This window comes from Canis lupus, chromosome 30, assembly GCF_048164855.1.
Source record: "Canis lupus baileyi chromosome 30, mCanLup2.hap1, whole genome shotgun sequence".
Classification (NCBI taxonomy): Eukaryota; Metazoa; Chordata; class Mammalia; order Carnivora; family Canidae; genus Canis; species Canis lupus.
In genome coordinates, this window is record NC_132867.1 from 33,005,506 (window position 1) to 33,019,863 (window position 14,358).

Below are 14,358 nucleotides of genomic sequence, written 5' to 3' on the forward strand. Positions count from 1 at the left end.
GCTCAGTGTAGAGTCTGCTTGTCTGCCCCCCTCCCCCGCTTCCTCCCTTTGCTTGCACTCAACACTCTCTCTCAAATAAATAAAATCTTTTAAGAAGTCATTTGATCAGATTTCCATCAATAGGGAACTAGATAAGTAAATTATCAAATTTGCCATATGATCCAGCCATTCCACTCCTAGGCATATATCTAGGAGAAATGGCCACAGACGCCTGGACAAAACCCTGCATATGGATATTCATTCACAGTAGCATTATTTGTAATAGCTAAAAAGTGGAAATAGATCACACGTCCACTGACTGGTGAAGGGGGAAATGAAATGCAGTTGATCCCTATAATGGACTATTATTTGACAGTAAAAAGAAATAGTGTTCTGACACACACTACAACATGGATGGACCTTGAAAACATTAAGCCAAGTGAAAGAAGGCAGTCACAGAGGACAGTATATTGTAGGGGTCCAGGTATATGAAAAGTCCAGAATAGAAAAAACTATAAAGACAGACAGTAGGGATCTCTAGGTAGCTCAGTGGTTTAGCACCTGCCTTTCCCCGAGGGCTGATCCTGGGGTCCTGGGATCGAGTCCCACATCAGGCTCCCTGCATGGAGCCTGCTTCCCCCTCTGCCTGTGTCTCTGCCTCTCTCTGTGTGTCTCTCATGAATAAGTAAATAAAATCTAAAAAAAAAAAAAGTAAGGTGGAAATAATATAGATCTGATTTGCTTGTATAGACATTGAAAAGCTGCTTTAAGGATGCCCGAGAAAGTAAGAACAGAAGTTACCTGGAGAAGAAGAAAATTCACTGGATGGACATGGGCAGGAGTCGGGGGAGAATTTTCACTGTATATCCTTTATGAATCGAAATAAGTTTAACCATGTCTGTGTGTTCCCTAGTCAATAATGAAAACATCCACTAATTACATGTAAATCTTATTTAGGCTCCTCCTGTCTCTCTGTAGGGGGATGGACACAGACAAGGATTTGTCACAGGGACCAGCTAAGGTAAGAAGGGGCAGAAAGGAGGACCCTGGATTAAAAAGGGCAAAGGGAAGAACAGGGTCAGTGGTCAGGGCTCTGGTCCCAGCTGTGCCCTCGCCCTGGGACCCTGGGGCAAGTCCCTCCCTACCATGAGCCAGTTTCCTCTCCTGTATGGTGGAGGAGCTGCAGGATCTGATAGCCGCTGGTCCCAGGAAGGTGGGAAGGAAGCCTGGGGAGGCCTGGGGAGGAGCCGCCCCGTGGAGGTGTCTGAAGGGGAGGGCTGCCAATGCCCGGAGGCCTCAGGGCAGGGAGGGCAGGCCTGGGCAGCTGGTGCCAGGAAGTGGAGGCTTCCTGGAGTGTGTCATCTGTGAGGTCAGAAGGTTTCAGCATTTAGCTCAGCAAGACGAAGGCATGGGATGTAGGGAGCAATAAGCTCCAGAAAAATGGGGGAGACCAAGAAAGGCGGCCTTTGGTCTCTGGTCTCATCTACGCTGTACGAGGGCACGCAGGTGAGGGCATAGTTCTATGTCAGGTGCTCTCTGCCTGGCTTCTGCCTCCCTAATCCTGGGAGGCAGAGGTGTTATTCCCCCCTTAGAGAGAGGGGACACCCTTTCAGGCTCAGAAAAGTGACTTTGCCCAGTGTCACACAGCTCACAGGTACCAGAGGTGGGATGTCTGAAACTGAAGGCATTCTCTTTCTTCACCATGAATGTCACCTGCAAGCTAGACCCAGGGTCCCAGAAATCCTCCCAATAATCGCTTGCCCTCCAGGCTGAATTGCAGACTCTCCTTGCTGAGGCTTTTTTAAAAAAGATTTTATTTATTTATTCATGAGAGACACAGAGAGAGAGGCAGAGACGCAGGCAGAGGGAGAAGCAAGCCCCATGCAGGGAGCCCGATATGGGACTCGATCCTAGGTCTCCAGGATCACACCCCAGGCCAAAAGCAGGTGCCCAACCGCTGAGCCACCCAGGGATCCCCTCCTTGTTGAGGCTTATCTGTGACCCTGAAACCCTTCCTGTTGGCCAAAATGAACATATGATGTTAAAAGTCAGGATCATGGATATCCTTCAGCTGAAGGTAAGTCACTAAAGGTGGCAGGAGGAGGACTCTAGGGTGCTGGCCATACTCTGTCTCATGGGTTTGATCAGTTTGGGGCTCTTCATAAAATTGTTCATGTATCTGCTCGTTCACTCTTCTGGGTGCATGTTTCACTTCAAGGTAAGCCTCACCCAGTTTCTTTAACATGGAAAGACCTGACAGACAATGGGAAAATAAAATGTAAGGTTTATGTAGAAAATACAGGTGCTATTTTTTTTAAGGTTTGATTTATTTATTCAGGAGAGACACAGAGAGAGAGGCAGAGACACAGGCAGAGGAAGAAGCAGGTTCCATGCAGGGAGCCCATGTGGGACTCGATCCCAGGACCCCGGGATCACGACCTGAGCCAAAGGCAGACTCTCAACCACTGAGCCACCCAGGTGCCCCTACAAATGCTTTTTTAAAAAATAATTCTATGTTATGGCTGTGGCCACATGGTACCATCTGATGGAAAGTGCCCTGCCTGGATTTGGGGGGCGGGTGGTCGAGATCATGGTCACAGGGACTGGGCAGCTGCCTGCCTTATTTTGCGGTGTGGAGGATGCTATTTGTCATTCCCAAATGCTTACATAACAGTGGAAGGGAACAGTTTGTACCACCACAAGGGCCAAGAATTTTCTTCCTATTTGTGTATGTCTCTTTAGACGTTCTGGTTCAGTCTAGACAAAGTGCGATCAAGCAAAGCCATTCACCTGGTAAATATTTGTCTGAGCTACAGTTCTGGGGGAGAGGGACCCTAATACCCTCCGTCTCCTTTGTCATTAGAGACCAAACCCTCTCAGAGGGCCATGGCTTGTTTTTTCCTTCCTTCCTTCCTTCCTTCCTTCCTTCCTTCCTTCCTTCCTTCCTTCCTTCCTTCCTTCCTTCCCTCCTCCCTCCCTCCCTCCCTCCCTCCCTTTTTCTTTCTTTTCTTTTCTTTTTTCTTTTCTTTTCTTTTTTTCTTTTCTTTTTTTCTTTTCTTCTTTTTTTCTTTCTTTTCTTTTTTCTTTTCTTTTCTTTTTTTCTTTTTTCTTTTCTCTTCTTTTCTTTTCTTTCCTTCTTTTCTCTACTAAAGAACCAGTCAGCTTAGAAGATGTCTAAATTGGGAGCCTGGTTAGCAGGAAATCCTATATTTATCTTCTTCTTAAGGCCTCAGGGTTGACCAGGACTCACTGGGACTTGGTCCAGAGTGGGTAGGGAGGGTAGCCCAGCGCCCAGGACCAGCGTAGAGTAATCCTTCATTGCTGTTGCCTCCAGGTGCTACGCGGGGCCACTGTTGAACACTGGCTTGGTGCACAGTCTTCAAAGGCATCAAGTGTGTGCCCAGGAGACAAAGTATTAGCTCTAGACACTTGCCTGTTGCTCATTCACACCGCACAACAGACCAATAGGACTGTCTGCTCCCTTAGCTCTCTCTTTTTCCTTCCCCTGGCAAAGTGAAACAGCACAGTGAACAGGTTTCTGAAGTGGAAGTAGATGAGGAGGGCTGAACAGAGAAAGCCAGCCCAGCTGCCATTTCCCACTGCAGTTCTGCCCTCTTGCAGGCCTGACCAGGAAGAGCAGAGGAGCCTTAGCCTTAAAGATCGAGCTCTGAATTTTTTTAAGATTTTATTTTTGGGGTGCTTGGGAGGCTCAATTGGTTAAACGCCTGTCTTCAGTTCAGGTCGTGATTCCAGAGTCCTGGGATGGAGCCCTGCATAGGTCTTCCTGCTCAGCAGGGAATCTGCTTCTCTGCCTCTCTCTCTCTCCTTCTATCCCCCACCTCCACTCTGCTTGTTCTCTCTCAAATGAATAAATAAAATCTTTTTTTAAAAAGATTTATTTATTTATTCACAAGACACACAGACTGAGAGAGAGAGGCAGAGACATAGGCAGAGGGAGAAGCAAGCTCCTCACAGGGAGCCCGATGCGGGACTTGATCCTGAGTCCCAGGATCATGACCTAAGCTGAAGGCAGGCACCCAACTGATGAGCCACCCAGGCGTCCCTAAATAAAATCTTCTAAAAAGGATTTTATTCTTAAGTAACCTCTACACCCATCGTGGGGCTCAAACTTACAACCTCATGATCAAGAGTTGCATGCTCTACCGACTAAGCCAGCCTGGTGCCCCTTGAATTTTGATTATGACATGAGACTGCACCTCTTAATTACTGAATGAAGACCATTTCCCTCAACTTAACATGACAGTGGGGTTAGGGAAAGATCAAACCCCATATTGTGTAGAGCACAGAGAACAAAATTAAAGAAATGGTGGGAGCACAAATAAAGTGCAATTATTGCATCAAATGAGTCTTAACTCTACTTTGATGATGCACTACCATCAGGATGCTATGGGGTGCAGAGCCAAAGCTAAATAAGAGTTCGTGAGAGAGAGACTTTATAGGTTCAAGTAAGAAAGAAGGAAGCAGGGTAGAGCTGGTCTAAAGGGCTAGATCCAAGGGGAGGTCCATTGCTGTCTTCTACTTCTACCTCTCTGCCCCTTGGCCTCATTTCCTCCAGCAGCAGAGGGGCTTCCTCCATATCCTGAAAACACAGAATACAACTTTTTTTCAAGATGCATGGAATTTTCACATGCATAAAATATCATATATATGGCTGTAAAAGGCAACTTAGAACATTTTAAAAGAAGAAATATTCTCTGTTACCAATTATTAAAAGATATATTAAGTTCTAAAATTGAAAAACATAAAGCTTGTTATCTGGAAATCAAAGCCTAAAAAATTCTTGGGCCAAAAAGAAAATCAGAACTGAAAGTAAAATGTTGTTTAGAAAATAAATTATAAATAGCACGTATCTAAACCGAAGTGACAAAGCTAATTTTAACAGGCAAGAAAAAAATAATAAAAATGGATGTACTAAGAAGGCAAAGACAATCCTTTCAACAAATGGCACTGGGCAACTGGATGTTTCCTTGAAAAACTAAACAAAGAGACAAACTGAGACCCTTACCTCATGCCATATACAAACATCAACTCAAAATGGATCATTGGGCTCAACCTCAATGTAAGAGCTAAAACTATAAAACTTCTAGACACACACAAAAGAAAATCATGACATTGGATTAAGAAAAGATTTCTTAGATAAAACATCAAAACCACAATTCATAAGAGAAAAAAAAACCTAGTAAATTGGTCTTTATCAAAATGCGAGGATCTTTGATCTTCAAAAGACACTATGAAGAAAATGAAAAGACAAGTCACACAGACTAGGAGTGAATACTTACTTGCAAATCAGATATCTGATAAAGGCCTTGCATCTAGAATAGATGAAAAAGTCTCATAATTTAATAATAAGAGGATGAACAACTCAATTAGAAGTAGAAGAAGGATTTGAACAGACATTTCACCAAAGATAATACACAAATGGCTGATAGGGACATGAAAAGATGCTCAACATCATTAATTATCAAAGAAATACAAATGAAAACCACAATAATACATGAGCACACATCCACTAAGATGGCTATAATTTAAAAAACAGCAAAGATATTGACTTTCGGCGGGGATGTGTAGAAACAGAAACCCTCATATGCTGCTGGTTGGAATGTTGATAGCATTCTGGAAAACAGTTCAGTAATTCCTTTCAAAACTAAACTTATACAAACCATATAATTTAGCAAATTTACTCCTGGGTATCTACTAAAAAAAAAAAAAACGCCCACAGAAAAATTTGTACATAAATATTCATATCAATACCATTCATAATAGGGATCCCTGGGTGGCTCAGCAGTTTGGCACCTGCCTTTGGCCCAGGGCGCAATTCTGGAGTCCCGGGATCGAGTCCCGCATCGGGCTCCTCGCATGCAGCCTGCTTCTCCTTTCTCCTGTGTCTCTGCCTCTCTATGTCTATCATAAATCAATAAATCTTTAAAAAATACCATTCATAATAGCCCCAAATTGGAAATAGTCCAAATGTCCATCAACTGGTGAGTAGAACCAAAAAGTGCTATATCCTTGCATTGGAATATTATACAGCAGTAAATGTGCATGAACTTAGGAAGCATTATGCTGAGTGAAAGAAGCCAAACAGAAAAAGCTACATACTGTATGATTTTATTTATGTGAAATATCTGGGTAAGACAAAAAGAAAGCAAGAAGCAGATCAGTGGATGACTGAGGCCAGAGGTGGGAGCAGGAGCTGACATAAACAGGAGAGGGGAAATTTGGAAGCTGATGGAAATGCTTTAAAACTGCATTGTGGTCATGGTTCACCATTGTGGAAACTTATTAAAAATCATCAAGCTGGTTTTACAGTATGTAAATTATATCTCAATAAAGCTGCTTTAAATTTTAAATTAAGTACCTAATTCCAGATGTGTAGGTAAGAATCACAAAATGAGCCTGAAGAAAGCATGGCAAAAGAGATTTTAAAAGGTAAGAGCAGAATTCAGAAACCAAAGACACAATAATGCTCATAATGCATCTAAGAGTTGGTTCCTTGAGGAACGGATAAATAAATAAAATGGAGACATCATTATTGACCCTAATAAAGAAATAAAGGAGGGGATCCCTGGGTGGCTCAGCGGTTTAGCGCCTGCCTTTGGCCCAGGGCATGATCCTGGAGTCCTGGGATCGAGACGAGCGTAGGGCTCCTGGCACGGAGCCTGCTTCTCCCTCTGCCTGTGTCTCTGCCTCTCTCTCTCTCTCTCTATCATGAAAATATAAATTAAAAAATCTTAAAAAAAAGAAATAAAAGAGAAAGCACAAACACACCAAATTAGAATCGTGAGTGGAATAGCCATAGGTATAGAGGAAATCAAAGAAATGATGCCCTTCTGCTCAACTCTGTGCAAATCAGTCTGAAAGCCTTGACCAAACAAATGACTTGCTAGGAAAAGGTAAATGATCAAAACTGACCCCAAAAGAGATTTTTAAAATCAGTTACCATAGAAAAGATGTTGAAAAACTTGCTAAAGAGTCATCCACCCAGGTATGCCTGGGTGGCTCATTTGTTTAAGCATCTGACTCTTGATTTTGACTCAAGTCATGATCTTAGGGTCATGAGATGGAGCCCGGAAATGAGCTCTGTGCTGGACTTGGAGTTTGCTTGAGATTCTCTCTCTCTCCATCTCCCTTTGTCCACTCCCTGACCCCCACCCCTACCTGTGCATGTGCTCTTTCTCCCTCTCAAAAAAAAAAAAAAAAAAAAGAGTCATCCACCCAGAGAAGCCTCTAGTTCAGACAGTTTTACAAGTGAATCCTACTAAACTTTTATGGATTAGAGAATGCTGTTTTTAAACTGCTGTAGAGCCTGGAGAAAGAAGAGAGCTTCCAAGTTTTTCTGATGAAGCTAGCAGACGGATGATAACTTAACCCAACAAAACCACCATAATAAAAGGAAACCACAAACGAACTTCACATATGGATACAGATGTAAGTATTCTAAATACAGTATTAGTCAACCAATCCAACAGTGCATTAAAAGAATAAATGCCCCAAACAAATGCAGTTGTGCCAGTTATGGATGAGTCATCCAACATTAGGAGATCTATGAATGTGATTTACCACATGAGTAAGTCCAAAGAAAATGTGTTCATCTTCACAGATGATAGGTATTTGTTAAATTCCAATCTCATCTTGATTTTTTAAATCTTGATGAACAAGAAAATAGCTAATGCTCTAAAATGCCAAATTAAATGTATCTCAAGTCAGAAACGACATTGTGCTTAACGGGGGAGACACGAGAAGCATTCCAGCGTGCTGGGAAACAAGACACAATCACCTGTTACCACCACTGCACATTGTACTGGAGGAATTGTCCAACTCAGATAGGAGGCACAAAAACCAGAAAGGAGGAAGCAAAAATTATTATTGGCTGTATGGTTGAAAAACTGAAGAGAATCAATTGCAAAACGATTAGCAGCTGTAGAACAATTCAGTAAAGCTGAGTGGGTACAAAATAAAGAGTAAAAAAAAAACCCCAATATTCAAGGATCTGTATTAACAGCACTTTGTAAATATAATTAAAGATTCTGGTAAGAACCAAAAATGGGGTGTCGGGAGGCTCAGGCAGTTAAGCATCCAACTCTTGGTTTTGGCTCAGATCATGATCTCAGGGTTGTGTGATCGAGCCCCACGTTGGGCTCTGTGCCCAGCAGGGAGGCTGCTTGAGATGCTCTCTCTCCCTCTCCCTCTGTCCCTCCCCTTGCTCATGCTTTCTCTCTCTAATAAATAAGTAAAATCTTTAAAAACAAAACAAAACCACAAGAACCAAAAAGATAAAACACCCAAGAGTACAATGAATTTATAATATTCATACACAAAGAAAACCTAAAAGGGGGGCACGTGGGTGGCTCAGTCAGGTAGGTATCTGCCTTGGGCTCAGGTCATGATCTTGGGGTCCTGGAATTGAGCCCCCTGTAGGGCTCCCTGCTCAGCGGAGTGTCAGCTTTTCCCTCTCTCTCTGCCTCTCCCCCTGCTTGTGCTTGCCTGCTCTTTCTCCCTGTTAAATAAGTACATAAAATCTTAAGAAAAAAGGAAAAATTCTAAAAGAGAGACAAAAAGGATTTGACTAAATGCAATGATTTCCTACACTTTGATAGAAAGACTCACTTGTGTAAAGATGACAGATTCTTCCCAAATAAATCTGTAGATTTAGTATAATCCCAAAGAAAACCTCGACAGAGATCTTTCTTCGGTTTTTATTGTCATTCTGGTTTTGCTTTGTATTTCAGAACTACAGCGAACCTCAAAGGATCCGAGCCCACAATCCATTTGCTAATGATCTTACTCTTCTCTTTCCCTTTCCAGTAATGTATTTTATGCTTTTCTGACCCGTCCCTTTCCCTTTCAGTACCAATGAACAGAATTCCAGCTTTTAGGCTTGAAAAATCACAGCCACGCTGCAGCAAAATTGAAGGGAGCAAGGATGTCCCCCACCCCCGCACACCCTACCCCTTCCCACCCCCCACAGCTGCAGAGAAGAGGAGACAGCCTCCTGTATCCTAAACATCCATCCTTAAAGACACTATCTCAACAAAAGAATAAGCAAGTCACCTGGTTGATCAAGGTTGCTGCTCTGCCCTGAGAAAGGTAACTTTAACTTCTCCCAAAGGCTAAGATGCCAACTGGTCACTGACTTAATGGAGTTGGCTCTGACAAATATTTAGAGAGATGCCTCTGTTTTTTCAAAGGTATTAGCATCTGTGAACTTTCTTTGGCTTCTCACCTCCCTCACAGGAGGCAGGAGGTAAACAAATCTGTTAGATTTCTTATTTAAACAAAGGCTTTGAGAGCCTGGCCTCATTCAAATTAACATAGAACAAGCCGAGTTGAGAACTTACATGGGAATTGGAACATGCAGGAATAGCTAAGAAAAATGGGGGTGGGGAGGGTGGGGGGGCGCAGAGGGAAGGAAGGTAATGAAATATCCCTGCAAGATGTCAAAATGTATTGTGAAGCCACAGAGATTAACATACAAACAAGGAGATGGATCAATGGAACAGAATGGAGTCCTAAAATAGACTGAAAGACATTGAGGAAAATAATATGAAATAAAAAGGATGTTTCAAATTAGTGTAGAAAAGATGGGTTATCTCATGAAGGCATGGGACAATTGCGTAGACATCTGGGAAAGAGTAAAATTGGATCTCTGCTTTAATACTTACACCAGAATAAATTCCAGATGGAGCTAAGTTATCATTTAAAAAAAATACAGCCATAAAAGTGCTAGCACAAACATGGGGAATTTATTTTTATAATCTCAGATTGTGGCAGACTTTCCAAGCATGACACAGAAGTCAGAAATCGCAAAAGACAAGACTGATGAAACCAAGTACATAAGAGTTAAAATTTCCTTTGGGGCGAAAGTGAAATACTATTAACAGAGTCAAGAGACAGATGATAAACGAGGGGAAGCATTTGCAACCTATATGGTAGCGTATCAATTTTTTTTTTAATATTCAAAGGCTTTTAACACTTTGAAACAGGTCAGCAATTCAACAGAAAGACGGTCAAAAGATGGAAGCAAGTAGTCACAATGAAGAAGAAGTACAAATGTCTTTGAAACATAAAAATTGCTCATTGTCACTCATAATAATATGAACGCAAATTGAAATTGTAAGGAGGTCTCATTTACAACAATAGATGAGTACGGATCATCTGTGAGTTGGATTTATCCACGGTGCCTTTGCCACAGTTTACAAAGCAGCCAGAATGGTGTCTGACACATAGTGACAGCTCATAGAAGCCAATTATTAGTATCATTAGAGGATAATTGGCATCATTAAGATTTTATAACATACATCCCTTGTGATTGCTCAGTCATCTTCTAGGAATTTGGGGGACTTAGTTGTGAGCAGATTTCCAGGATATAGGTACAAGTCTAGTCATCACCCCATTGTAACAGCAAAAGATTGGAAGCCATCGAAATGTCCATCAAGAGAAGTCTGGTTAAAGACAGCGTGGAGGGGCACCTGGGTGGAAGGTTGAAGATCTGACTCTTGATTTCGGCCCAGGTCATGATCTCAGGGTGGTGAGACAGACCCCCACAGAGAGCAGGGTATGGGGGGGGGGAAGTCTGCTTGTCCCTCTCCTTCTGCTCATCCCCCTTTTTCTCAAATAAATAAATAAAATCTTTTTTAAAAAAGCATGGAAATCCATCCAATGGGATCCTGGGCAAGCATTCAAAGGAATGATGTAGACGTCCATGCACTAATGTGGAACAATCTTCAATATACTGCTAAGCAGGAAAAAAATAAGCACGATGCAGATTGGTATGTGCTGTGTACCCCTGGTACCTAAAAGCCGGCTTCTGCTGTACAGACACGGACTATCTCTGAAAGGACACTGAAGAATCCTTTCGTTGCTTCTGAGTGATATCCTTTTTGATGATTTGTTAACTTATTTTATTTTTACCGTGCATCTATGACCTACTAAAAAGACAAATCTTTTAATTTTAAGAAAGAGTTGGATACCAGCATGTAAGCTCTTTGCAGGGCCTCAGCCTTTTCTTGGCCAGCACGTTTGAAATTCTTGCTTTCCAACATTTCACATCCGATCCTCTAAAGTTCCTTTCGCATCTTCTTGTAGAAATGTTCCTCCAGGGGTACCTGGGTGGCTCAGCGGTTTAGCACCTGCCTTTGGACCAGGGCATGATCCTGGAGACCTGGGATTGAGTCCCACATTGGGCTCCCTGTATAGAGCCTGCTTCTCCCTCTGCCTGTGTCTCTCATAAGTAAATAAATAAAAATTTTTTATTTATTTATCAAATATATTTAATATAATATAATATAAATTATAAAAATATAATATATATTATATTATATTAAAATATAAATATATATTTTTTATTTAAAAATTTTTATTTATTTAAAAAAATTTAAAAAAGAAAGAAAGGAAGAAAGAAAGAAAGAAAGAAAGAAAGAAAGAAAGAAAGAAAGAAAGAAAGAAAGGATTCCCCTGTGTAAGGGAAATAGCCTGCCTCACAACAGAATCCAAGGAGGTACGGAAACTACATGTGCAGGTAGCCCTGACTTTAACCAAAAAAGTCCTTTGAAAGTCAGTAATTCGGAGATTTCCCAGGTGGCTCAGCGGTTTAGCACCTGCCTTGGGCCCAGGGCCTGATCCTGGAGTCCCGGGATCGAGTCCCACGTCGGGCTCCCTGCATGGAGCCTGCTTCTCCCTCTGCCTGTGTCTCTGCCTCTTTTCTCTATCTCACATAAATAAATAAAATCTTTAAAAAAAAAAAGTCAGCAATTCATTCTGCCTCTGATTCGGGACCGCAGGTGATTACTGATTCAGTAATTCAGTGTAGCTGTGCTGATGCTCACCCCACTAGACCTCCTCTCTCCCAGGGGGCCGAGACCCTGGGACTCGGGGTTTCTTGCAGAGCCGGGCTCCGGGGTAGCCGGGGATGCTCTGCCCCCGCGTGGCGAGCGGCCGCTATGACACCCAGGAGCCGCGCCCGGTGTTTCCCGGGGTCCATCCCAAAGGCTTTGGCTATAGGGCGCTGATAAGACGGCCGCGTTTCTGGGCGGGGGCAGGGCGCGTCTTTTAGTGCAATACTTCCAAGTGTGGATTTTACATACACACACCGCTCAAAAGACCAAATAAATAAAATAAAAATAAAATAAAATAAAATAATAAAATAAAATAATAAAATAAAATATAAAATAAAATAAAATAAAATAATAAAATAAAATATAAAATAAAATAAAATAAAATAAAAAAATAAAATAATAAAAATGAAGTGCATTATTCTGGGCCTAATGATGGCTACCGATTTTTTTTTTTTAAGATTTTATTTACTTTTTCACGAGAGACACACACACACAGAGGCAGAGGCACAAACAGAGGGAGAAGCAGGCTCCATGCAGGGAGCCCGATGTGGGACTCGATCCCGGACCCCGGGATCACACCCGGAGCCAAAGGCAGATAGATGCTCAACCGCTGAGCCACCCAGGGATCCCAGTTACTGATTTTCTTAAAAATCCAAATTTTAGTATTTCATGTTTAACAGACAAAACTCCTATGAGGATCGTGGGGTGTGTTTGGCCGGAGCCTGCCTCAATTTGACTTCAGAGTGTGCTCTGGGCGCCTCTCACCTGTGACTCCCATAGTTGCATGCTCCAGCATGTGCATCCAAAGGGCGGGAGGTGGCCAACCTGGCCAAGTTTGGACACCCAACCCAAATATTTAGGATGGGTCTAGAACAGGGCTCAGTACACTTTATTTTTCCTTTAAAGGGCCAGAAAGTCAGTATTTTTGGATTTGTGATACATGTGAGGTCTGTCACAAGGACCAACTGTGCCTAAGGCTGCAGCATTGCAGCCTTAGACGACGTGTCAACGAATACCTCTTTCCAATAAAAGTTTATTTATAGAAACAGGTGGCAGGCCAGAGGTGGCCTGTGGGCCATCGTTGGCCCCACTCTGGCCTAGAATGTTTGCCCCTGTCTTCAAAATCTAGTGAGAGGCCACCTTGCGGGCAGTGTGATGTCCTGCGGTCCGCTGTCCCACGAAGTGGAGTGAAGTTCAGCAGAGTCAGTGGTGGCTCTTTGCTGAGTTAGCGTGTCCATTCTGAGTCTGTCCCAAGGTCAATACGTCCAGACCTCTGGTGGCTGAGTAAAGGTATAACCTATGCGAGCTGGGGAGAGCACACACCGAATGCCTCAGTGCTGAACATGGCCCCCACGTCCTTGATTCGAGAAGTCTGCCCCAAAGCTGTGGTCACCAAATGTCTTCATCCTCATCTGGCTGCATCAAAACACATCTGCTTCAAGGTCTCCCAAAGATCCTGTGAGCACATGTGCACAAAGAAACTACATCGGCCTCCTTTCCTGCCGGGCTCCGTTAACCTTAAAAACAAAACTGCTAGCCATTTTACCAGCAAAAGATGGGTTTATTCAGGAATAACAGAGAATTGCAATGCAGGACAAGCCAAGTTCAGCAAAACCGTAGGCAAGTCTGGAGAACAAAGGAGAGGAGAACTCTTGTAGAAAAAAAGTGGGGAGGTGGGGAGGGCATGTTGTAAACAGAGTCTTTGGGGGAAAAACTGCAAGGTTGAAGTGTACTGGCTTCTCATTGGCTGAGTTGTGACTGTCTCTCATTGGCTGGGGCTGTGACTGTCTCTCATTGGCTGGGCTGTTGCTGGGGCAGGAGAAAATCTTGCTTCCTGACCTTGGGGTTAGGCTTTGTGTTGGCAATGGAAGGTGTATGTCTTTTTTTTTTTTTTTAATTTAAATTCAATTAGCCAGCATATAGTACATCATTAGTTTCAAATGTAGTGTTCAATAGCTCATCAGTCACTTATAACACCCAATGCTCATCACATCAGGTGCCCTCCTTAATGCCCATGGCCCAGTTACCCCATCCCTCCTGCCTACCTTCTCTCCAGCAACCCTCAGTTTGTTTCCTAGAGTTCAGAGTCTCCCATGGTTTCTCTCCCTCTCTGATGACTTCCCATTCAGTTTTCCCTCCCTTACCCTATGATCCTCTGCGTTATTTCTTATATTCCACATGTGAGTGAAACCATGTGATAATTGTCTTTCTCTGATTGGCTTATTTCACTCTGCATAATAACCTCCCGTTCCATTCACATCAATGTTCCATTATCATCTATCAATGATAGAAGTTCATCCTTTCTGATGGCTGAGTAACATTCCATTGTATATATGTAGCAAGGTGTGTGTCTTCTGGGGGACTCTGTTGACCATTAGCCATAGGGTATGAGAGCTTCCTTGCCCACCTCCAGACTCCATTTTAAATGATGTTTCCCTTTATTAGTTTTCCCAGCTGTGTGTGGGCCTCACTCGTTCCCTTTGACTTGACTACCTGATGGTGTCATTCCTTTTCTCTCCTAATG